Consider the following 25,959-nt stretch of genomic DNA (forward strand, 5'->3'; position numbering starts at 1 on the left):
TTTGAAAGTCTTACAGAGGATGCAGAGGGTGTTGAAGCAGCTGGAGGTGACGGCGTTGACCTGTCAGTTGATAGTGAGGGATGAGTCGAGTACGATGCCGAGGTTTTTGGCATGGTCTGAGGGGGTCGGTGGGCTTCCAAGGGCGGTCAACCACCAGATGTTGTCCCATGCTGAAGGGGTGGTTCCAAGGACGAGAACTTCTGTCTTCTCAGCGTTGAGCTTTAGGCAGCTGTTGGTCATCCAGACTGCAACCTCCTACATTCCTTCCTGGAAGTTGAGTCTGGCGTTGGTGGGGTCTGTGGTGAGGGAGAGGATGAGCTGTGTGTTGTCAGCGTAGGCTACGATGTTGAGGCTGTGTTGTCGGACGATGGCAGTGAGGGAGCCATGTAGATGTTGAAGAAGGTCGGGCTCAGTGATGACCCCTGCGGGACTCCACAGGTGATTTTCATGGGATCGGAGAGGAAGGATAGCAGTCTGATTCTTTGGATTCTTCTGGTGAGGAATGATCAGATTCAGTCTAGGGCTGTTCCTTGTATGCCTGCGTAGTGTAGTCTGACGACAAGTGTGCTGTGGGAGACGGTGTCGAAGGCTGCTCTTAGGTCGAGTAGGATAGGGGCTGCAGAGTGGCCCTGGTCCAGGAAGGTGCACATGTCGTCTGTGGTGGCGAGTAGGGCGGTCTCTGTGCTGAGGCTGCTTTGGAATCCGGGTTGGGAAGGGTCGAGGATGGTGTTGTCTTTGATGAATCTTGTCAGTTCCCTGTTGACTGTTTTTTCTCTGCAACTTTGGCCACAAAGGGGAGGAGCGAGATGGGCCGGTAGTTCTTGAGGTCGGTGGGGTCAATTGTGGGCTACTCGAGCAAGGGCCTGACTTCTGCGCATTTCCAGTCATCTGGGAAGGTGCCTGTTTCGAAGGTGGTGTTGATGGCCCATTGTAGTTCGGATGCGATGGCAGCTCTGTGGTAGATGTGTGGAGGGCAGGGGTCGGTGGGGGCCCCTGAGTGGATGCCTTTCATGGTTGAGGTGGTGTCTTCAGCTATGATCGCATCCAGGTGTAGATGGTGGGCTGGCTGGTGTGTCTGGGGGGCGGGGTAGCGTCTGGTGCATGGTTGATAAAGTTGGCTTAGAGATTTTTGATCTTGAATTGGAAGTAGGTGCAAGCTTGTCGCAGAGGTCTTGGGACGGGGTGATGTCTGTGGCTTTACTGCGGGGTTGGTGAATTCTTGAATGACAGTGAAGAGTTCCTTGGAGTTGGTGGAGTTGTCCTCTTGGTGGTTCTGATTTAGTTGTGGTAGTCTGTCATGGGGTCCTTGTAGGTGGTGTGGTTTTCGGGTGTCTTGGTGTTTCTCCAGTTCTTCTCCAAGCGTCTGCAGGTGCGTCTGGCATCTTGGAGATCGGTGGTGAGCCAGGCGGGTTTCCTGGTGCGCTGTTTGTCAGTGTTGCATAGCGGGCGAGCTCATCTGCACAGTTGGAGATCCAAGTGTGGAGTTCTCTGTCTGCGATGTTGGTGTTGGATGCCAGGGTGTGGTTGTCTCGGGTGAGGGTGGAGTTGAACAGCTCGTCGGTGGCCTTGCTCCAGTTCCTTCGTGGTGGGCTAGGGGCTGGTTTGGGTGCCTTGGGTTTGTTGACGGTGAAATGTATGCAGTGGTGGTCGGTCCAGGGGGGTTGGGTTGTGTGGCTGAAGTGAACGCTGTTTCCTGCTGCGAAGATGGGGTTGAGGGTGTGTCCTGCCCTGTGGGTGGGTGCGGTGACAAGTTGTTTAATATCGATGTTGTCAAGGTTGTCATGAAAGGTGGTGGAGTTGGGGTCACTGGGGTTGTCGAGGTGGAAGTTCAGGGCTCTGGTGAGTATGTAGTTTATTGAGGTGATGGCGTGGGGTGCGATGAGGTTGGTGATGGTGGCAACAAAGGGGGCCCGGGGGGTCTGTAGACGAGGGTTCCGTGGAGTGTGGAGTTGGGGCTGGTCTAGATCTAGAAGTGCAGGTGTTCGGCGGTGGGGAAGGTTTCACTGGAGGTGGTGAGGCGGAGGATGTTACTTGTTGCCGATGGCGAGGCACCCTCCTGGTTGATTGTAGCGGTCCTTCCTCTGGATCTTGTATCCGTCCAGGATGGCAGTGGTGATGTCGGAGGCGGAGGAGGCATTGGTCCAGGTCTCGGTGAAGAACGCGATGTCGGGCAAGAGAGAGTCGAGTAGGTTCCAGATCTCCACGGCGTGTTTGTGAATGGAGGGCACGTTGAGGAGGATGCATTTTAGGGTGTCGCTGGTATTTGTTTTGGCGGTTTTGGAGGCCGGGGTGGTGGTGAAGGTCTGGTGGCAGTGGAGGTAGGAGAACTGGCAGTGGGTTATGTTTGGCGTGGCCTGTTGGCAGTCTCTGAGTCTTCTGGGGTTGAGTGCATGGAGGGCGGCTGTGCTGTAGCGGTGGGTGGCTCAAGATCCAGGGTCAAAAAACAAACGGATCCAACCTTATGGGAAGTAATAGAAGTGTTCTTCCAGACTACATGTGTCTCCTACAATTGTGGAATGCACACAGTTTTGTTTAAATACCCCTCACGACTAAGTGGGAGCACTAGTTAAGAAAAACAATACTATGTGTTGTGTAGGAGTGTGAGTGGAAGGGTCAGAAGTGAGTGAATGGTGAAAAATTTAAGAATATCAGGCTCAATGGAAAAAATAAATTTGAATGTTCCTTTGAGCTGGTATCGTTAAAAGTGGGGAATGAGATGGAGATACTATGTTTTAATGAGCAGTGTCTCCAGTGTCAACATGTTTCAAAGCCCTCCCCTGGCTTCTCATCAGGACCTACAAGAGATCCCTTCTGCACTCAAATCAAAACAACTGTGTATTTACATATAATCCTAACTAAGTGGTGCACATACATTTAATATGCACAGTATACTATACCCCAGTAGGTATATTGCTGAATGGGTTTCTTATATCATCCAGATAATGCCCCATGAGCCATCAAAACGGGAAGGAAGGGGTACCTATAGTCACACAAATATCAAGGTTACCTCCTCACCAGGACATTGCCTCGCCGCGGCACCTTGCCTGCTCTTGTGAGCATTACCTCTTCACTCACTTCTTGTGTTACTTCAAGATGCAGGGTTCCTGGCCCTGGTCGCCATCGGGTCACGACGGGCACAGACAGGATTGCCTTAGGCACACCTACCGTGCCATTAAGTAGGGGAGGGGAGGGACGAGAAGCTGGGAGGCGGGAACATTGGCGTTGATAGGGGGAGCGGCCACAGGGGCAGCAGTGGTGGGTAAAAGCAGAGCGGGCACACTCAGTGACAAACAGATGCAAAAGAGCAAATGAACCCAACAAAACATCACAATCCAATGAGATAATGCGACAAAAAACAATGCAAAACCATATCAAGAACAGTGCGGATAATTACACCCACCGAGGCGATGCAATCAGGCAGGGCAGGAACGGGGCACACAACCTGCAGACAGTGGCCTAGAACACCTCACTGGGGGTGGCTGGAGGCTCAGCAGCGGGGAAGGTGGAGCTGTGCTGCTGGGGACAGAGTAGGCCTGATACCGATGTTTTGAGGTCTTACTTGCACTCCCCTGCAGCGGCCACTATTAAGTATGGAAGGGGAGGGATAAGCAGCTGGGAAAACGAGCGTGGACAGGGGGGAGGGGCCGCAGGGGCAGCAGCAGCGGGGAAAAGAGGAGCGGGCACAAACAGCGACAAAAAGATGCAAAAGAGCAAATGAACCCAATAAAACAACACAATACAATGAGATAATGCGACAAAAAAACAATACAAAACAATACCAAGATCATAAGTTCTTCCTGGAGAGAATTGCCATACAAGTGAGTGAATCCACTCAAATTTTGTTCAGCTACAGTATTTGCCTGAAAACATGTAATAAATTCATGTAAGCACAAGATACACGTTTCAGTCTAAACAATCTTTTTGAATAACAGTGTTGCCGTGTATTAATATATTCTAAAGTTGTAACAAAGGAGCATGCAAAACCATAAATATCTTGGCTTGGAGATCAGGATACCCTGAAGTTAATTAGCATTTTTGCTTCAGAAAATAAATATAAAAAGCACCTGAGATGCAGTTTTTGCATGTTTGTCCTGCTTGGGACCACCATTCCTCCTGTCAGAGCTGAGAAAGTGCTCACGGGGGGGCGGAGCCAAGATGGCGGATTGCTGCCGCCAGCGAAGGCAGAGGTGTTGAGAGGCTCTCGACTCCTCTGATTATGCTATGTGGAAAAGAGCCTTTTTCGTGACTTTTTGAAAACCGAAATTTAAAATCAAGAGACGGGCTACAGGAGGCCGAGGAATAGCGCTGATGGGCGTGTTGTCGGCTACAGTTACAGAAGCGGCATCTGAAGAGTAACTGACGAGATGTAATAGCTATACTGTTGCCGCTCATAGTATCGCTGCATCGATACAGTGTTGCACTGGATGGGCATTCCGCTCGATAAACGGAAGAGAGAAGCCTCGTGGTGCGGCGCAGGGGGTGTACCCGATTCCTACCTGACGGATGAGACTGCTGAGATTTTTGGAGACCCGCCGGGGGTGGCAGACGCTGAGGACGCTACCGGCTTGGAGACTCGCCCTGAACCGGCTGTCTGTGGGTCGCTGGGCGAGGTGGGCGGTCCTTGCACTACTCACTGGCAACGAGGCTCAAGGGCAGAACGAAGAGGCGGGAGCCGGGACTACAAACGAGGGAATGGCCCCCAAGAACGCCCGGACTACCAGAGCTGGTAAAACTGTTAAGATTGATTCACCGGCGGGGAGTTCAGCAGTGAAATTAAAGGTAACAGTGGGCGGTACCTCTGTAGTAAGCTCCGGGCAGAAAGTAGCGGGAGCCTTAACAGGGGCTGTATTAACTGAAAAATTGCCTTCTAAACAACTAATTAAGCCCCCGAAATTTGTTAACGAACCGAGAGGAAATAATATATACAGGAAAACAGTAATGTGCCAACGGAGCTGAGAGGTGCAGGCTCTGTGTTTATTGAGACTCCCTTATCAGTTCATACTAATGTGTTAAAGATGCCGCAAGATTCAGCTGCATTAAAAGCAACACCAAAAGAGGATTACTCCAGCAAAGAAAGTGAGCACCTCCCTCTGGCCTTTACAGGATCTCCTGGATCAGTGCTAGAAAATACCAAAGGAGATAAAACTACTGGGGAGAGTCTGCAATTGGATGGAAATCAGGAAAATACACCGTTACAACCAGTGGAGGTTGATGTAGGGGACGCTGATCGTGTTGAAATTGTAATTAACAGTCCACTCAAAGATGGAAAAAGCAAACATCTTAAAATGACAGGAGATATGGTAAAGAATAGCTCTTCTAGTTCTACAAGCCCTTTAACTAAATCTAGGGTAAGTTCTTCGGATATACGAGAAGACATTTCAATAGTGTATCCAACAGTTGACCTAAATAATATGGATAAAATGACAATAGGAGGTCAAATCCTACAGGTTTCTGAAAATGGAGGTGCAACTGTGACCGAATTAGAACTAGAGACGGTAGAAGAAGAGCTAAATTTGGAGTATGAAGAAATCTCTGATGAAGAGGAGAAAAGAACTGGTGATAACAGGACAAAATCTTCTAAAATAATAGGATTAAAGAAAGGGAAAGGTAAAGTGAAAGCCAAGACTAAACTCAAGAAAACTTTTAACAGCCCCCTTGCTAGAGATTTAGCTACCAATGGTGTAGGAGTGAGAAAACTTATCAGGGACGAGAGCCCCTTAAGAAAATGGATGCAGGCGAAGGGGGGGGGGTCAAGAATTTGGCTCTGAGACTTTCAGGGGCAAGCCCTGAAGATGATTTGAATTTGAGGACCGTTAATAATACTTCAAATACTTCCAACCGCTCTGATGATTTAAATCTATCTATGCCGGGGGTAAATGTAATTCTATTGGATATCCCGATACTCAAGTTAGTGAACTAACAATTGCAACAGCAATTACAAATATAAATACAAATATAAGACCTATCGACAGTGCTAATACTTTGGATGCTTCTCAAATATCTATAACACAAAGGCCTCCAGATCTAGGAATGACTAATGGGACATCTGAAGTACCTGGAGAACCAAATAACACCTGTACTGGCACGGGCACTGTCAAGAATATCGTCCCTTCACTCTTTTCCGATTTAGATACAGAAGACAATGCACTTACTGAACAGCTCGGGGGGGCGAGTGACTGTTCATATAATGATGGAAGTATGGGGGCTGGTGGTTTGAACACTTCTTCTATGGATCTGAATATGCGGACACTTTTGGCTCAACGCCAAGAGGGGCAGCTACACTTCCTACAATTACGAGAGGATAACACCAAGCTCCAGATTTTTATGTTAGAAGTATCCAGTAAACTAGGAGGGGTCACGCAAGATATAGAGGAATTGAAACAAAGAGTTGTGGGGGTCGAAGAAGGTGCTGCGAGATCTGAATCTCTAATGCAAACACACAACGGAAGAATTGCCAAGCTAGAGGCAAAGGTCGAGGACTTGGAGAATAGGGCGAGAAGGTACAATCTTAGACTATTTGGGGTACCAGAAGGGGCAGAAGGGACCGATCCTCGGGTCTTTGTCGTGAAACTCTTTCAAAAAGCCTTCGTCGACCTGTCCGATTGGGACTGGGATTCCCAATTACAACGAGTGCACCGGTTGCCAATATTCCAAAGAAATAAGACCAGCAAATACCCAAGACCACTACTGATTAATTTTGGGAATTTTCTACTTCGCCAAGCGGTATCTTTGAAAGCTAAATTTAACAATCCTGTTACAGTGGATAATCTTACTTTTTTTGTCCGGTCCGATTTAAGTAAAGAAACGATGGACAGACGATGGCAACTATGCAAGATGATTGACCCATTTAAAGCCGCTGGATGCACGGTGTATTTACAAGAGCCGGCTAGGCTCAAGGTTATTAAAAATGGACAGGTGTATTTCCTTGCTGAAGAGAAGGAGGCCGAGCAATTATTGATTAAATTAAGCATTTGAGTACTTTTAACTGAAGTTAATGGGAGAAATTGATAGAATAGAGGTGCTAGTTTGCAATTAATTTTGATACGAATATCTTTTTTCTGAACATACTTAGGCTCTACTCTCTTATTAAGAAATGCTTTAATTTTTTTCCAGAGGTAGCCGAGCGTAGTCTCTCCACTTGCTACTTCGCGATGCTGCTCATTCCTCTGCAGCAGGGTATAGAGGGTAGCTCTCCCTCAGGATTCTTTTGGGTGTGTTCGGTGCAATGGGTTTGTGGTTTGGTTTGGGGTGGGGTTAAAAGGGGAAAATTGTATTGCAGGAAAAAAAGTTGGGCAGACATAGAGATAAAGTTTTTGTGTTTTTGCATATTAAACGATATATAATACGGAGGAGTATGAAAAACTTAGTTACAATTAATGTCTTTTCTGAGATGTTTGGTGTGGAATGTTGCTGGTCTTAACAGTAAAGATAAAAGGAGATTGGTACAAGAAGAAATGAATATGTATAGACCCCATAGGGCACTTATTTCGGAAACCCATATTGGGTTCCAAGATCGTAAACTTTTATCCCAAATGGGCTACGATCTTGTTGTTTGCTCAACGTTAGGGGCATCAATCCGGGTGTAGCCATTTTGAAACAGAAACATACAAGAATAGCTATCATTAAAACTGCAGCTGATGACAGGGGGAGGTGGGCAATTGCACAGGTGCAATTTGCTGAAAAATACTATGTATTCTGTTTGGTTTATGGTCCTAATACCGACGAACCCAAGCTCTATGAACAATTAAATATTGAATTACTCGAGTGGGAGGGCGAATTATTGATAAAGGGAGATTTTAATTGTGTTATGAATTATAAGAAGGATTCCAAAAGTAAAATCAACACAATCAGGATGCGCAGAGTTAGAGCAGCTATAGTGGAATTGGGGAGGCTACACAATTTGAAAGATGTCTGGCGCACTAAACACCCTACTATAGCTGGATATACATACTATTCGGCCCCCCATAGAGTCTGTTATAGAATTGATATGGTATGGGCAACAGACATTATTTTGGATAACTGCAATATAGAACTCTGCCCGAGAGTCACATCCGACCACACCCTATACTGTTCGAATTCAAAACCCTCAACAAAGAGCAATCCCCTCGACAGTTTACATTTCCTAGATATTTATTTACAGATACTGAATTTGTCTTGGGTTTTAAAGCGCATATAAACGAATTTATAACATTTAATATTAATTCAACCACGGTTAATTTTGTGTGGGATGCGTGTAAATGCAGTATTAGAGGTTATGAGCAACAATACATTTTAAGTAAAAATACTGAAAGACGGAGGGTAGATAAGCTAACTACATCTAGTATTTTACTAGCCAAACAACAATTGATAGATGCCGTAATACAGGGGAAGACAAATATTGAAGAGCTGAGACTAGGATTGGTGACATTGAGGTCGGCATTAAAAAAGACTCTCAGGGAGAAATTCAGCTCCAAAATACATAAATACAAACTAGCCCAATATGAAGGGGGCGATAGAATCGGTAAGATCCTGGCCTATAAGGTAGCCGATAAAAAAGTTAAATCTACTATAAAGTTAATAAAAGGGTCAGATTCTATCGAATATAAAAAATCGGAGCACATTTTAGAACAATTTGCTAAATACTATTGCCATTTATACACCCCAAAGAATACACCCTCTCAGGAAGAAATTACAAATTATCTAGATAAATACTTGCCCAGCCGACTAGATACTGAAGTAATCAAACAACTTGGTGCGAAGATTACCATAACTGAAATACAGATAGCCATCCAAGCACTACCTTCAGGTAAGGCTGCAGGAGAAGACTGTTTGCCTATAGAACTATATAAAATCTGCGAGAAGGAACTCTTACCGCTTTTTCATTTGGTGATAGATGCTGTAGGTCAAACAGGAAGTGCTCCTATATCTTGGAGAACTGCAAAAATATTTTTTTCCTGAAAAAAGGCAAACCACCAGAGTACCGAGGGTCATATAGACCCATCTCATTAATAAATACAGATGCCAAGGTCTTCGCCAAAATTTTGGCTAACCGTCTTGCCCCTATTATGCCAGATTAGTGAACTGTCAACAGCATGGGTTTGTGGTGGGGAGAGACACCACTACCCATATTAATACCGCTGTGACTGCATTTGATGTAGCCTCGACTACTCTCACCCCACTCGGAATGGTTATGCTGGATGCGGAGAAAGCGTTTGACCGAGTGGGGTGTCAGTATTTGTGGGCGGCGTTGAGCTCATTTGGTATACAGGGGCAATATCTTAGATGGGTTCGATCTTTGTATGAACTACCAATGGCAATAGTCAGCTACGCTGGAGCCAATTCGACTAACTTCACAGTTAAAAGGGGGACAAGGCAAGGGTGTCCTCTATCACCCCTGCTTTTTGCTCTAGCCCTGGAGCCATTTTTAAATGCATTGTCAGTTCAAGATAATATAATACCAATACAACACGGTGGCAAGAATTTGAAAATAACCGCTTTTGCAGACGATATAGCTATATTTACTACAGATCTAGTGTTGGCAATCCCTGAGATAATTAAAGAAGCTAGTAAATTTGGAGAGATATCAGGGTATAAATTAAATGTTAGTAAAACCCAAGTAATTGCCAACTACAAACCTGCTCAACCGATATTGGGACTCTGTACTAATGCTATCTATTTAGGAGTCAAGCTTTCTGCAGAAATAGAGAAAATTATAGCTTTGAACTATGACCCCTTGCTTAAGGAAATAACTGCATCTTTAAAAAACTGGCATAAGATACCATTGAGCCTGGCAGGACGAATACATTTAATAAAAATGAAGATTGTACCAAAATTGTTATACTTATTTAGATCTATCCCTTTACAACTCAACAATGTATATATTAAAAAAATAGAGAGTATATGTAGCAGCTATATTTGGGGCTATAAAAAAGCTCGTAGATCAATGGCTTGTCTGAAACTTCCAATCGAAAAAGGGGGATTAAATTTCCCAGACTTTAAAATATATTTTTTTGCAACCTTTTTTCAACGCATACGTAGCCTATTAACTAATGATACTTCCCTATTTTTCCATCAATTTATGTTGGGACAAGATAGTAATCAGTTTTTGCACCGTGTGCATGACCCCAACTACTTTAAGAGAGTCAAGTTTAAGACCGCGAGACATATTAAAAGGATCTAGGACCAAATAATGATTTTTGGCAAGATTTCTTTTTTTAATGCTGAGTTGCAGATATGGGGGAACCCAGGGTTACCAGGCTTCTTTTCTGATGGCGCTGGAGCCCTGTGGTTGGAGCATGGCATAAGTACTCTAGGCGACTTATACGGCTCGGATGGCTTTTTGAGCTTTAACGCATTAAAATTAATTTACAAAATTAGAGACGCTATGCATTTTAAATACATTCAGATGAAAGATTTTTTGGTAAATAAAATGAAAATCGAGAAAGTAGAATATTCAGATACCCTAAATTATCTCTATTCGAAGCACACTAAATCACTTATTAGCAAGAGCTATGCTTACTTAATTAGCCACAGGCAAGGAGATTGTGCAAACATGGCGGGGAAATGGACTAACCGACTAGGTGTTAATATTAACCCTAGCCAGATTGCTGGCTCGCTCAGACAAATAAACTTAGTGGTCCAATCCTCAAGTTTAAGGCTTCAATTTTATAGAACGGTGACTCAAATTTACTATACACCACAAAGAATTGCTAGCTGGACCTGTGGAAATGTTTTTAACGAGCGAACTAAATGTCCTGAATGCAATTTAGAAGCCGCCGGTATAGAACACATTCTCTATCAATGCCCGGAACTTACAGCATTTTGGAAAGGATTAACCGCGGCTCTAAATAGTCGGCAAATTATATTTCCAACACTTTCTGCACATTTAGTATTGTTAGATATACAAGATACTAATAGCAAACATAAAGACTTGATATCTATTGTTATTGCTTGTGCTAGGTTGGTTATTGCACGGACTTGGATCTCTAAGGAACCTTCCAATGTTATGGAGTGGTGGAATCTTATTAATGAAATACATACGATGGAACTTTCGTTGGCTAAGTTAAGGGGTACTAAGGCATTGAAAGCGAGGGAAAAAATGTGGGGTACATTCATTTGATATGTTTGAAAATATTTAGAGGGAATAGTTCACTCTTTCTTTTTGCTTTTCTTTTACCGGCAGCAACTAAATGACTTATTTTTGAGAATGTATACTGTCATCCTCCATATATATTTAATGGTTAAATCTATGTTTGGATATTTCTGCCTTTGATATTTGTATGTAATGAGATGACTTTTTTTTAAATTTATTTTTCCTTCAATAAATAAAAAATTTAAAAAAAAAAAAAAACTGACCACCATTTCTAGCACGGTGATCCTGAATTGGGTAAATAAACAATGGACTTCCAACAATTATAGGACGGGCGCCCATTACTCTCACCTGGCAACCCAGTGGGGCACAAGTTGCCAAAACAGAAGTTTATGCCTGTGGAGCCGGTTGTGTTTCCACAGGAATAAACCCACAGCTTCTTTTGACCCTAAATAGAGTAGAGCAGAGGAACCACTGTCAGGAACTGTAAGGAACAATGAGAAACAAGAGCACAGAGGAGGTGAATATGGAAGTGTACCCAGGGTATAGCAGTGGCAGCTCATCTGCTAAGGCAGAGGAGCATCGCCCCACTGACCAAAAGGAAAAATTAAATGATAATAACATATTGTTATTATCATTTTTTTTCCTATTGAAGTCAGTGGCTCTCGGGCGGGGCAGGCCTGGCCAGAGCAGGGAGAGGATGCAAAAAAACAGTCCTGCAGACTTTGCATCTTCCCCACCAGGCTTACTTTACACAGCCTATTGAGGAACATGCAAAGCCTCAAAGTCCCCTACTGAGGTCGAGATTCGGCGCTCAGACCAATCACAACGCTCCATTGCAGCAATGTGATTGGCTATGGAGAGCCTGGGAGCCCGGGTGCTTCCTGCTGCTGGCGGAGACAGGAAGAAGAGGACAGGGAAGAAGCGGTGGCCGGCCGGGCCAGATAAGTGCCTTTTTTTACATTTAGTTCCCGCAACTTCCACCTCCCCCGCCTCTGCCCCACCCCACCACTCCCGATTGTTAGCAGCCGCTACTGGGATATAGGGCATCCAATAAGTTTGGAACAAGTCAGGCATGGACACTGTGGAAGGCAGCGACAAGGAGATTAGCATATGAGATAGCATGGTTATGCTTTTAGGTTAAGGTGGAATTTTCTGGCCAAAGGAGGCAGTGCTGGTATATAAAATTCTCATGGGCACAGGGTAGGTGCCTTGCGTCATCACTAGTTGTCTTGGCTTTTCGATTCTGAATCAGTTCATCACATGGCATTATGTCACTACATTTTTTAACCTTTCTTCCTCCTCAGTTTCTGTTTACCCTTGCCTTCTCATTTCTCTGAACCATGGGTTGCTCAGAGACTGTGGGAGTACAGACTATGCATGACTCAACCACCTCTTCCTCATATCTCCTTACCTGATCATTATATCCTCATCTGCTGTCCTTCCAAAAGTGTCTGTCGTCTACTCCATCTCTGCAACTTTGCTCTCTTCTTCTCGTTGCCCTTTCAGCTCTAGGGACCTCATTTATGAGGCTATGCGTCACTTTTACGCCGCTGGTGCGTCACTTTTTGTGACGCACCAGTGGCGTAAAAAATGCGCCTTGTTGCGCCATATTTACAAAGTGACGCATCTAGGTAGATCACTTTGTAAACCCCTGTGCCACATTATACCTGCGCCAGGTATAATTTATGCAAGGGGGGGCGTATTGACGGTAGAAAGGTTCGTAGAAGTGTCGCAGTGAAATCTATGTGATTTCACTGCGCCACTTCTAGGACACAAATGCGTCAATTTCTTATGCCTGCCTCACAGCAGGCGTAAGACTGACACAGGCCCTTTCACATGGGGTTTGCCCCATGTGAAAGGATACATTGCTGGAGTTGCGTAACTTTTGTGACACACTCCAGCAATGCGCCACTTTTGCGCCATACAGATACGTCAGAAATACTGACGTATCTGTAACTCCTTGCGCAATGATGCGTCATACTGTAAATATGACGCATCATTGGTGGTGCAAGGAGGGCGCAGTGAAAAGTGACGAACCGCTGTTTTCACGCAGCGATGCGTCACTTTTCATATATGAGGCCCCTGGTTTCTATTCTGGTAGGACCAGGCCCAGTTAAAGACTCCCTGAGCTGACTGAGAGGTAGACTCCTAACAATATTGATTTGTGTGTTGTGCATTTCATTATTTGGTTTATTCTCATATGTTCTAAAGTCTTTGTCCTTCATTTGTTTCGACAAGATTACAGAGTGGTGCTTCTTTGACGATTCGAGGCTATTGTTGGTGCCATTCCGTATCAGTGTCGCTGGTGTCTTACCCATTCCTCATTGTTCCTTGTTCCTAATTGAGGTATTACTACTCAGTTTCTTTAATATGTGTCCCTTGGGGTCTTAATCCTTAAATCAAATTCTAATAAAAACGAGTTGGGGGGGGGCAGGACCATCTATGATTTATAGGATGCTCCTGCTCCTCCAAGCACGAATGACCCCCATCTGAATATTCTACTCTGATGTTTGCTAATTACCATACAATATTTCCTAAAGAAGATGTCTGATTGTTGTCAGCACAGGTAAAAACTAAAAATAGCATTATGAAGCAACTGATCATAGTGCATACATCTATGATCTGACAATTTGTTGTGGCTATAAAACACTGTGTAACGAGATGTTTTAATTTAGCAGCAATACTTGGATTGGGGTGTTTTATGTGGTATTGTTGTCCAGGATTATATTCTTATGAAATGTTACAGTCCAAGTAGAGCAACATCTAACGCAGGGGTCTAGAGATATAGATTTTTAAGAAAACATAATATGTAATCCAGCTGCAAACAAGCACTGGTAACTGTAAAGTTTGTAAACTTTAGAAACGTTTGTGAAAGTTACTTCGGCTACTCTGGCCTCGCTTGGTCAGCCAAATCTAACAGGGGGAAGGTATGTGGCGTCAATGGAGTAGAACTGAACAGTTAACTGATTACCAGAGCGTTTTCCCTTCCAGTTCTACATTTTATAGCACAACCTCCATAGATTTCATTAAAATGGTCCTGGTGCTGCGGATTCAGAATATAAAGATGCTCAAGGATGCTCTGGATGCTGTGCGGTCGATGGGTGTGCCTTTGAAGTTATTTTTTAGGCCACAGGTCAGGTGGAGCAACTTTGGCCACAGAGGTTGGGGTCCCTTTAAGACAGCGAAAGACCAGCTGCGGCTGTACCACCAGTCTCTGTGTACAGCGACCCCAGTGATATCTTTTTGTGGGAAAGGGTGTCCCACTTGGGAGACCTATTTGGACTCAGACAACCCTCCTGGGTCCAGTTGACTCAGGTGCAAGTTTTGGCTGTTGAGGATCATTCACTTGGGGCACCCAGCGGCAGTTAGTGGCGATTCTCCTTAAGTGGCCATTAAATTGCTAAAATGGGCTACTCCAGCTTTAATGACCCTAGTGCTGGTTTGAGGAGGTCAGCCGCCTGACCCTTGGAGTCCCTTCTTTGGTCTGGGGCATGCCTTTTCCTTGAGTCAGAGGCCACAGTCACAATTCTCTATTTGCTAGCCCAATGTGCAGCAGATGCAGCCCAGCAGATGGTGCAGCCTCTCTTTGTGCTCTCCAGGGGGCAGCAGAGCAGTCCTTTTTTATATGACTTGATCTAAGGTTCAGAGTGCAAAGGTGCCATGGGGGGTGATGCGGTCATTAGCCAGTGGGCTACCAGTGCCCTCCTACATGGTGATGACCTTCCAGCAATGTATGACATCTAGCAATCCAAGCGTGCACTGTTCTGCCCCTCTCAAGATGTTGTGACGTTTCCTCATATGTTAGGAGCTTGGTAGCCCACCATAGAGGTGTGGCTAACTGTGGGCTATACACCCTTGAGAAAATCGGTTTGGGCACTGATGTACCCTCTCTGTCCCTGTCTCCAGCCCATCTACCTGAAAAAATTCCAGAGCCTTCGGGAGTGTGAATGCCATTTGCCCACCAAAGGTGGCCTTTTGGGCTAACATAGAGTGGCTTCCTGTGAAGGGCAGGTAACACCTCAACCTGCAGCAGGCCACTTTTCCTAAGTCTGAGAGTAATTGACATTACTCCCAAGGTGGGCAGAAAGCTGTTTGCTGGCCAGTGACCATGTGAGACCACTGGCCCACCGGGTCACAGAGTGGCAACTAACTAAAAGTTGCATTTCTTTAATAGCGACATTAAATTCTACTCAGGCATCAAGTTGGGTTTAATATCAAGATTAATTTAATAACTTACAGTACCCAACTAGATAGTCCCATTTAAAAGTTAGCCTGGCTGAAGGGTCAGACGGTAACACTGTGTTAGCTAATGGGCTACTAACCCTTCCACAGAAAAATGACAATTTTGAAGTGTTGCTGTTAAGACATATATAAAAATACATGTCCTACCTAATAATGTACAGCTTTCTGCCTTAGAGCTCAATAGGTGTTCCTTAGAGATGTCTTATATATACTAAGGGAAGTCAGTGCTTTCCCATTAGTTTAAATGGCAAAGTTGAACTAGAAGTGTTACCACTGCCCTTCTAGTCTGCAGAGGCAGTCTTGGAAACATGTCGTACCATGTTGTACCTTGTCACACACAGGGTGACACAATCAGTGCTGTAGCCCTTTGTAGACACTCTGCCTTACATGCCCTGAGCACCATATACTTGGGACTTATAAGTAAGCCAATCCTTGCCAATTAGGGGTAGCCAATTTGGCATGCACTTTGTAAAGGTTTTGAAACACTGGCACTGAAGTCTGGTTAGCAGGCCTCGGTGCTCTTTCAATGTAAAAAAAACAGTAGATAGTAGCAGAAATGGGGGCAAATAGTGGTGGGAAATCTGTAAAAAGCTTGTTTCTTCACAACTGGAATAACGAAAGTGAAATAAAGACAAAAGACTGCATCTACCATAACACATTGCTTGGGTATCTGATGTCACATTTCAAATGCAGCAACACTTGATGTGTGCTGATGTTTCTGTGAGCCTGTGGCATTCACAACATTCCAAAAGTAATGTGATTACAGCTACCTATAGGGTAACATGTATGCTGTTACTACAATAAAAGAATAATCTCCTATGACAATTTGTAATGAGCATACAATACTGTAAAGGGGGATATCTGAATTGTGTAAGCACTCATTGTAAGCAAATCTAGACTAGGACTATGAATTAAGTGATATTGATACAAACGACTGCTTCAATTACATTGCATTTCTGAGACAACTGGTGTTGACATATGCTGTAGGGCTTTCCTGATAATACAAACTTTACATGCAAATCAGGCCTAATTGAATGACCAAAATGAGATTAATTAACTGTTTAGAGAGTATATGTGCAGCGTACAGGGCCTAGAGGAATAATGGTTTGAATGGTGATGATAGCTAACAGAATGTGCATGATCACCATATTATTTTAGCAGCAGGTTGGCATTTGTTGCTCTAAAAAAAAAATAACAGAAATGCTGTGAAGAGGAATCTTCCATTCTGCTGCTCAGAGATCTGTATGTAGTGAATATCATTGCAAGGCCACCTGGCCTCACATAGAACAAATCTGAAAGGAAGATAAAAGCAAGATTGGATACATTTTCCTGCTTTTTGAAGGTGTCTCTGACTGAAATTTTATTTGTTGTGTACAGTGCAGATATGAAGAATGAACAGAAACCCCCCTCCCCTCTCCAGAGATAATAATTGAGAAGAGGGGTATAAAAGAAATGAGGTTTTGGGAGGGGTAGAGACACAAGAACTGAATGCTTGAGGGGAGATGCACTGGCACCACTATCCGACTGCAGACCCGTCAGCTTTTTAAATACATTGCTTAGCCTAATTTAATTAGGGCAAATATTAATTATTTAGCCTGTACAATAACCTTGTGGCTAGTAATACACACACACCACACACGGCGACATATATAAATTAAACAAAGTAGGCACTCCCTGCTGCAATTCAATGTCTTTGGAGTCGTGTACACCCAGTCTGACCTGAAAGCTGCGTCCAGTTAGAAAAGACTTCAGCCATTTCCGTGCGGATCCCGAGACACCGCCTTTATTCAAACACTGCAGCAAGGTGTAGTGTGCTACAGTGTCGAAAGCGGCACTAATATCTAACATGATTAGTGCCATAGTGTGTCCCGCATCCGCCCCCTTTCTGATAGTTTCTGTGGCCCTTAACAGAGCAGTTTCCGTGGAATATCCTACCCGAAAACCAGATTGCGACGAGTGAAGGAGGCTCGCGTCTTCCAGATGTGTCATAAGTTGGCGGTTGGTCACCTTCTCCGCCACCTTAGCCAGGATAGGCAGAAGCGAGATCGGCCGAAGGTTGTCTAGTTTGTCTAGACTAACAATGGGCTTCTTCCTAACTGGAAGGACGATAGCACATTTCCAGTTTTCTGGCAGCGTATGTAGGCTAAACGAAACTTCCAGCACGTGTCTGATAAATGGTTCGAGAATTTCCAGACTCTCAGACATCACCTTAGCAGGGGCAGGATCTCTGGGTGAGCCAGATTTACCACCAAGGCAAATACTCTTAAGAGTATCAGGAGTGGGAACGCTGAAGTTGTGTAGTCTAATCGCTGTCTTGGATCACTGAAAGAATATCGACTGAAAGAATATCGACTACCCAAAATATCGTTGAGAAAATATCGACAGTCAAAATATCGAGTTTCTATCTACAAACAGGTAAGTACAAAAATATCGAGTACAAAATATCGTTTACAAAAATATCGTTGTAAAAAATATCGACTTTACTAAAAACAATGTTTAATTACATTAATATAAAAAATTAATTACTAAAATATAATTAACAATACTTAAAATAACTTTTAATAATTAAATAATTAATGAAAGTAAAAAAATAATATTTTTTTAATCATATTTCTTAAAACATATATATATATATTAACAAAATTTAATTAAATAACAGCCAATATTGTATATGTACCCCAAAAACCCAAAACTGACCCTGAACCCTAAAAATACCCCTTTACCCAAAAACTAAAAACTGACCCTGAACCCTAAAAATACCCCTTTACCCAAAAACCCAAAACTGACCCTGAACCCTAAAAATACCTCTTTACCCAAAAACTAAAAACTGACCCTGAACCCTAAAAATACCCCTTTACCCAAAAACCCAAAACTGACCCTGAACCCTAAAAATACCTCTTTACCCAAAAACTAAAAACTGACCCTGAACCCTAAAAATACCCCTTTACCCAAAAACCCAAAACTGACCCTGAACCCTAAAAAGACCCCTTTACCCCAAAACTAAAAACTGACCCTGAACCCTAAAAATACCCCTTTACCCAAAAACTAAAAACTGACCCTGAACCCTAAAAATACCCCTTTACCCAAAAACTAAAAACTGACCCTGAACCCTAAAAATACCCCTTTACCCAAAAACCCAAAACTGACCGTGAACCCTAAAAATACCCCTTTAATTTAACATAATTAGCAATTAATCAATTAAATTAAATTAATTACCAATTACATTTTAATTAATTAACAAATATTTTTAATTAACAATTAATTAAATATTACTACCAATTATTAAATTTACATATTTAATTAATTATAATTAAATTACTTCCCACCCTATTCCCCTATAAACCCACAACCCGCTACAGAATAAAATTACACAATAATTAAAAAAAATCATTAATTAAAAATAATTATAACATAAAATGACACTTTTCACACATATTATAACATAAAAACACTATAAATAATTAAATATTATTTAAAAAATGATATTTTTTACTATCTAGATTATATACTTGGATATTTTCACTGTCTATATTATTTACAGTCGATATTACTTCACTTACCTTAAAAACGATATTTTGGCTGTCGATATTCTGTCTAGTCGATATTTTGTCCAAACGATATTTAAAACTCGATATTCTGTCCAAACGATATTTTGGAGTCGATATTATGTCTGTGCACCGCTGTCTTAGACTCTACCATCAGTTCTTCATAATCTGCTCCTCTCCTTACCGTCCCAGAGAAGGACGAGTATATCACCTCTACCTTCTCGGAGAAGTAGTTTGCGATACGATTACACTCCGCTGCATCACCCCTATTAGGCATAGCCCTCTCTGCCAGGGAGGAGATTTCCTTATATATTTTAAAAAGTTCCTTAGTAGAATTCTTAGCCCTTCCAATTTTGGCCTTGTAATAGGTTGCCTTAGCCTGTCTCAACTGTCCTTGGTATTTCCTCTGTTGCACCCTATACAACAATCTGTCCTGGTTGCGAAAGCCCTTTCTCCATTGCCTCTCCAACCGTTTACATTCCGCTTTTACGCTATGTAACGCCTGGGAGAACCAAGGAGCAGTTTTGCGCTCTCTGCCGCCAGCTTTGTTAGAGAGCAACGGCGCCACCTTGTCGAGTGCATTGATGATGCGGCTCTCCAAATTCAGACAGGCGGTGTCAGTGTCGGATCCCCCCAGAGGGCCGCCCTCTATCAGCTCTCAATTCAAGTCGTTCTGATCAAAGGTTTTCCATTTCCAAGATGAGTGGATCCCACTTACTACCTTCCGACTCTCACTCTCTGGTATCCTAATCACGAAAGGCACCAAAAAATGATCCGACCAATGAACTGGGAGAAGAGTGGCTAGTTCAACATCCTCCCAGTTACCGAACACCGGATCAAGTAGGTGTCCGTGCAGATGGGTGGGGGCAAGTGATTTCAGATCCAGATGAAATGACTGTAGGTCCTAGTGCAAGTTTGATGCTTCCTTATTCAAGGGGTCTTCTAAGTGAACATTCAAGTCCCCCAAAACCAAGAGCTTGTCATGTCTTAAGGCTAAGTGGGCAATACCATCCGACAGACTCGGCAGAAAGCGTGTGGAGGGACACGGGGGTCTGTAGATCAGAAGTCCTTTCACCGTCAGGTTAGGGCTTAACTTTAATGAAAAAGACCCGACCTCACAATCAGATAATATGACCGGTTCAATGAAGCATTCAAGGGGAGATCTAACAATCACCGCTATCCCACCTCCTCTACCTACAGCTCTATCAATTCTCGCTGTAGTGTAGCCGGGGGGGAGTGCCTCTATGATATCTGGGTTGGAGTTAGCATCCAACCATGTCTCAGTAAGAAACAGAGAGTCCAACTTCCTGTCCATCAGCAAATCCGAAATTTCTATTTTATGCTTACAGAGAGGTCTACAGTTCAATAGACCTCCGCACAGAAAACCCACTCCTGGCTTTCTAGTGTTGTCTACAATCCAACTAAATGAGCAATGCAGACAAACGCTGCTTTGGGTGGCCATCATACTGTGCTTACACCTCCTGTTCACATGGGGGCACAAGGCCAGCAGCTCCGCCTTGTCATAATGTAATATCACCTCATTTTGACCAGGGGTCCTGGCCCCTGTCCCGTCCGGCCGCGGACGGGCGCAGACGGGCTTGCCTTTGGTGCGCCTTCGGACGCGGAAGCCTTTGCCTTAAATCCCTACCGGCTGATCAGGGGCTGGCGACTAGAACGCTAACCGTCCCCCCAGCCGACCGGAAGTGCCTGACTCTACCCTTCCTCGCCCTCCGTGCAATGGTGCTATTCACCACGTTGGAGCAGGGCGGGAAGGAGGAGATCGAGACCAGGCCTTAGCAGAAGTGAACGTGCCCTCCTAGAGCAGGTAGGTGCGGCTAAAAGTAGTTTTAAAATTAGAGGTATCACTTAGAATAAAAAGCACGCTCCCGGTGCAGCACACACAGCCTGCAGCAGCAAGTAAAAACAGTAGTAAGAGGCCCTGCCACAGCCCAACTCACCACCAAGACAAGATGGAGGTCCTCATCCTCAGCTCCAACCCTTCAGCCTGGGACGACTCTTGGTGGCCGACGGCACTGGGGGCTGCCACGACACCCACCGACCACGCACGCAACCTGGGAATCATCCTCGACTCAACGCTCTCAATGACCAGGCAAGTCAATGCCATCTCCTCCTCCTACTTCAACACCCTCTGCATGCTCCGCAAGATCTACAGATGGATCCCGACAGATACAAGAAAGACAGTCAACCAGGCCTTCGTCAGCAGCATACTGTACTAAGGAAATGCCCTCTACGCGGGAGCCCCTACCAAGCTCATCAAACGACTACAACGCATCCAAAACGCCTCTGCACGACTGATCCTCGATTTACCACACCACGGCCACATCACCCCCCACCTGAGAAACCTGCACTGGCTCCCCGTCAACAAGAGGATATCCTTCAAGCTCCTCATCCAGGCACACAAGGCATTCCACATGACCAGCCCACATGTCTGATGTCTAACTTAACAGACGACTTTCCTTTTACATCCCCAACTGCCAGCTACGCTACGCCGACCTCTCACTCGCCACCATCCCGCGCATCCGAAGAACAACTACCGGTGGGAGATCCTTCTCCCACCTCGCCGCCAAGACATAGAACTCCCTCCCACAGAGCCTACCACAGACCCAAGACCTCCTGACCTTCAGGAGCATACTTAAGACCTGGCTGTTCGACCAGTAGCGGCCCTACCCCCCCCCCACCCCAGCGCCTTAAAACCCTCGCGGGTATGTAGTGCACTTTATAAATGACTGATTGATTGAGGTGTTAGATTAATTGGTTACAGGTCAAAAGGACGCACAAGGTTTATGTGTTGATTGTACCTAATATATAAAATTGTATTATTATAAAACCAACAGTTGTGTGTGTCAACTATATCTAGGGTCTAAACAGAGGGTTCAGAAATCTGCAAAAAACCCTGGAAATAAGATTTTCTCTTGCAGGGTTTCTGACTCATAACTAGGGCCACTGGAGTTATGCGATTGCGGACCATGCTCTTTTTGCATACTTATGATTTTGCCCCATTTGCAACATAATCCGTCATCTGAGGCATAATCTCCAGATTTTAACATAACAATTTTGTTTCTAGCTTAAAACGGTTTAAAAGTTACAAAAAAAACATGCAGCAACACGTGTTGCTTTGAAGTGGAAGGCCCTCTGCAAAGGTTGACTGGTCACCTTTATGTTGTTGATTGCTAATTTTTAATGTTAAACCCCTACTAATGAGGTGCAGCCTATAGTAGGCATATAACGCGCGATTCATCCCACCATACTTGCCCCCTCTTTTCCCACCACAAAAAGCACCATACCAGTGGTTGGTCTTCACTGCGTAGTCTTTATTAATTTTCATATAACGCCATCTTTGTAGATGCACTGTCAATATTAGACCAACTTTTATTAATCAATCCAACATACATTGATAAACATTGGGTTGCACAGTATTCGTTTGAAGCACAGATTACAGTTACAATTGTATTTACAGTTCAGGATCTCCAGAGACACACTGTATGCGGGTTGTACCAGCAGGACACAACCCATCTCCATTGCTTCCATTTCAGGCAACAACCCGTCGCCTACCTCCTAAGCTCGGCTACCAGGGCACTGCTTTGCGCCTTTCCTTGCGCACCAACTTTCAACAAGTTGTTTCCTCCAAGCACCGGCATCTCGGGTAGGGCCGGAGAGTCCAGGGCCACCAGCAGGACGGTCCCCTCTCCCGCCAGCCCGGAGCCCCATTGACTGCCCTCCCTGTTCCAGGATCGGCCAGTCCCCGTCAATCAGGAGTCCCCGCCATGTTCCTTGCCCGGGACCCCGCTAGCTCTACCTTTAAAATGAGGGATGGGTGGGTGGGCAACTTTGCTTCTGGCTGCGACCCGCTGAGCACCCGAGGCAAGAGGACAAAGAGGGCTTTTCTCTCGTGTTCAATGTTCTTATCCTTTTCCCTGGAGGAGTTGCCGGTGCACCTAGGTGACGCACTACATGCCTGCCCTACCTCCTCATATTTCCTGGTAGCCCCTCCCACTCGCCCTGACCAGATGTGCACTGGCCCAGCCTCTCTCTTGCCTCTCGCGCGAAATGCCACTAAGGGCCCCCCTCCCCTAGGCGTGGGGGGGCCTCTCATAGTAGGCATATAACGCGCGATTCATCCCACCATACTTGCCCCCTCTTTTCCCACCACAAAAAGCACCATACCAGTGGTTGGTCTTCACTGCGTAGTCTTTATTAATTTTCATATAACGCCATCTTTGTAGATGCACTGTCAATATTAGACCAACTTTTATTAATCAATCCAACACACATTGATAAACATTGGGTTGCACAGTATTCGTTTGAACCACAGATTACAGTTACAATTGTATTTACAGTTCAGGATCTCCAGAGACACACTGTATGCGGGTTGTACCAGCAGGACACAACCCATCTCCATTGCTTCCATTTCAGGCAACAACCCGTCGCCTACCTCCTAAGCTCGGCTACCAGGGCACTGCTTTGCGCCTTTCCTTGCGCACCAACTTTCACCAAGTTGTTTCCTCCAAGCACCGGCATCTCGGGTAGGGCCGGAGAGTCCAGGGCCACCAGCAGGACGGCCCCCTCTCCCGCCAGCCCGGAGCCCCATTGACTGCCCTCCCTGTTCCAGGATCGGCCAGTCCCCGTCAATCAGGAGTCCCCGCCATGTTCCTTGCCCGGGACCCCACCACAGGGTGAGGAGCCTACTGGCGCTCTCGCCCTCCCCCCAAAAACCGCTTCACCTTCCAGATCTGGCGCTAAAGCTCCCCAATATAGCGTGGATGAATAATTTCAACCCTGCGCTGAACAGCTGCACCCCATCTGTTAGGTACAATTCCGATTTCGCTGCCTGTAACATGGTATACCTGATGGAGCATAACGGCCCCCATCTGCCCACCGGAATCATATCATTGCCGACTGAAAATTTCCACCCCAGCATACTTATGTCCGATGCCTTGAAACCACTGTATGAAGAGTCCCAGAGTATAAAGAAAAAAGGGGCAATGCTAGATCACCGCTGCCCCTCGGCCACCGTTTAACGAACTGTAGTCTGACCTACCGTTCCCAACTAAAAACCCAACCTAAGAACCATTCCCCTTTGTCCACTGGAGTTACTAACTAAAGGCGACAAACCCATTGATCTGGGTGCCGCATGACTACAAGCGCCATCCCGGGAAACGTGTTTTTGCACCCTATCTTCGTCTACTATCTTCAATACCCGGAAGTAAGCATACCCTCCTTGGACTCCTGAAACTCGGCCATACTCCTGACACTCGGCCGTACTCCTGACACTCGGCCATACTCCTGACACTCGGCCGTACTCCTGACACTCGGCCGTACTCCTGACACTCGGCCGTACTCCTGACACTCGGCCGTACTCCTGAAACTCGGCCGGCCGTACTCCTGAAACTCGGCCGTACTCCTGAAACTCGCCCGTACTCCTGAAACCCGGCCATACTCCTGAAACCCGGCCGTACTCTTGAAACTTAGCCGTACTCCTGAACCTGGCCGACTCGGCCAACCTAGTACCCACCCTGCTGCTTCCATTGCGCCAGCAGGCGCTAACGGTCTATAGCCGACAGTGGTACCACTCAAAAACCCAGGGCACTGCATCCCACATCCGTCCCCCGGGTACCTGCACACCCCAATATTGTACTCCAGTCCACCTTAGTTGGTTTAGAGCAGAAAAAACCAGGACCACCCGCAGGACAGTCTCCTCCTCGCCTACCTTCTGTATCATGGAAAGCCACCCTCATGGGATCCTCAAATAGCTGTATAAACACCATTGTTAGGCATTCCCCTTACCCCCAAGAAAACTGAACCAGCCCGCAACATTCTACTACCATCCATCCGTGTTGGGTTAGGGCAGTAGAGCACAATACTACACGTGGAACAAACCACTCCCTCTTGGGGTCTCTCAAATAGGTTAAAAAACACACCACTGTTTGGCATCCCCCTTGCCCCTAAGAGAACTGCACCAGCCCCCCCAATATTCTATCCCTGTCCTTCCATGTTGGGTTAGAGCGGTAGAGTGCAGGACCACCAGCAGGACAGCCCTCTCCCCACCTACCTTCTGTACACGTGGTAACTACACCTTCATGGGGTCCATTCCGTAGCCGTAAACACCCTTGTTGGGCACCCCCCTTGCCCCATATAAACTGACGAAGCCCCCCCAATATTCTACTCCAGTCCATCCATGTTGGGTTAGGGCAATAAAGTACCCGTGGCCACTGCCCCCTCCTGGGGTCCCTCCAGAGGCTGAAAACCCCATTGTTGGCAATACCCCTGCCCCTAAGCAACTAAGCTTCCAAACCGTCACTGGCCTCCGCCATGCCTTTCTGTCCCTTGTCAGTGGCGAGTGGTCGGCCTCCACAACCTCCCTGGGGAGACCCACCGCTTCGAAATAGCTTGGTATTCGTACCTATAATTACCACTAAAACAGTGTCCCTCTGTGCAGAACAATCGGAGAGGCTTACCCATTGGAGATACGGCCCAAACGCTGCCAGTGGGAGAGTCTCACCCACAGGCGATAAAGTCCCAACCGCTGCCACTGGACCCTTCCGATAGACCATGCTGTGCCACACGCCAAAAACTCTTAACTTTCCTCATTTTTCGCGCGACTGGATGAAAACTCCCCCCACCTTAGATAGGCTTTGTCTTTACTGCATAATCTCTTAATTACACATTCCTTCAACGCCCTCTGTAATTGTTGATTGAATGTACACCTCTAACCAGTGCATATGAATACCGTAAACCAACCAACGTGGTAGCAACCAATTAGTTTTGCCAATACATTCCAGCCACGGATTGTCACTGTATTACCTTACTTTAATGGCCCCTCACCATCAGGCTCCCCAGAGATGTACTTCCATGCTTGTTGTGTCAACAGGCCCTAGCCGACAACTTGTACTTTTTTATTTATTATTATTATTTTTTTTTAATTATTTTTTATACTGTGGTTACCAACAGTCCTGTATCCCAGAGGTGCTATATATAGGGCTGTGTTTAACACCTTGCCCCCCCTGGATCTTATACCCAACATGCTCTCCAAGTTTCTCATTACACCCATTGGCAACTCGGTCAGCGCGTCCCATCCCATGG

This window comes from Lissotriton helveticus, chromosome 7 (assembly GCF_964261635.1).
Source record: "Lissotriton helveticus chromosome 7, aLisHel1.1, whole genome shotgun sequence".
NCBI lineage: Eukaryota > Metazoa > Chordata > Amphibia > Caudata > Salamandridae > Lissotriton > Lissotriton helveticus.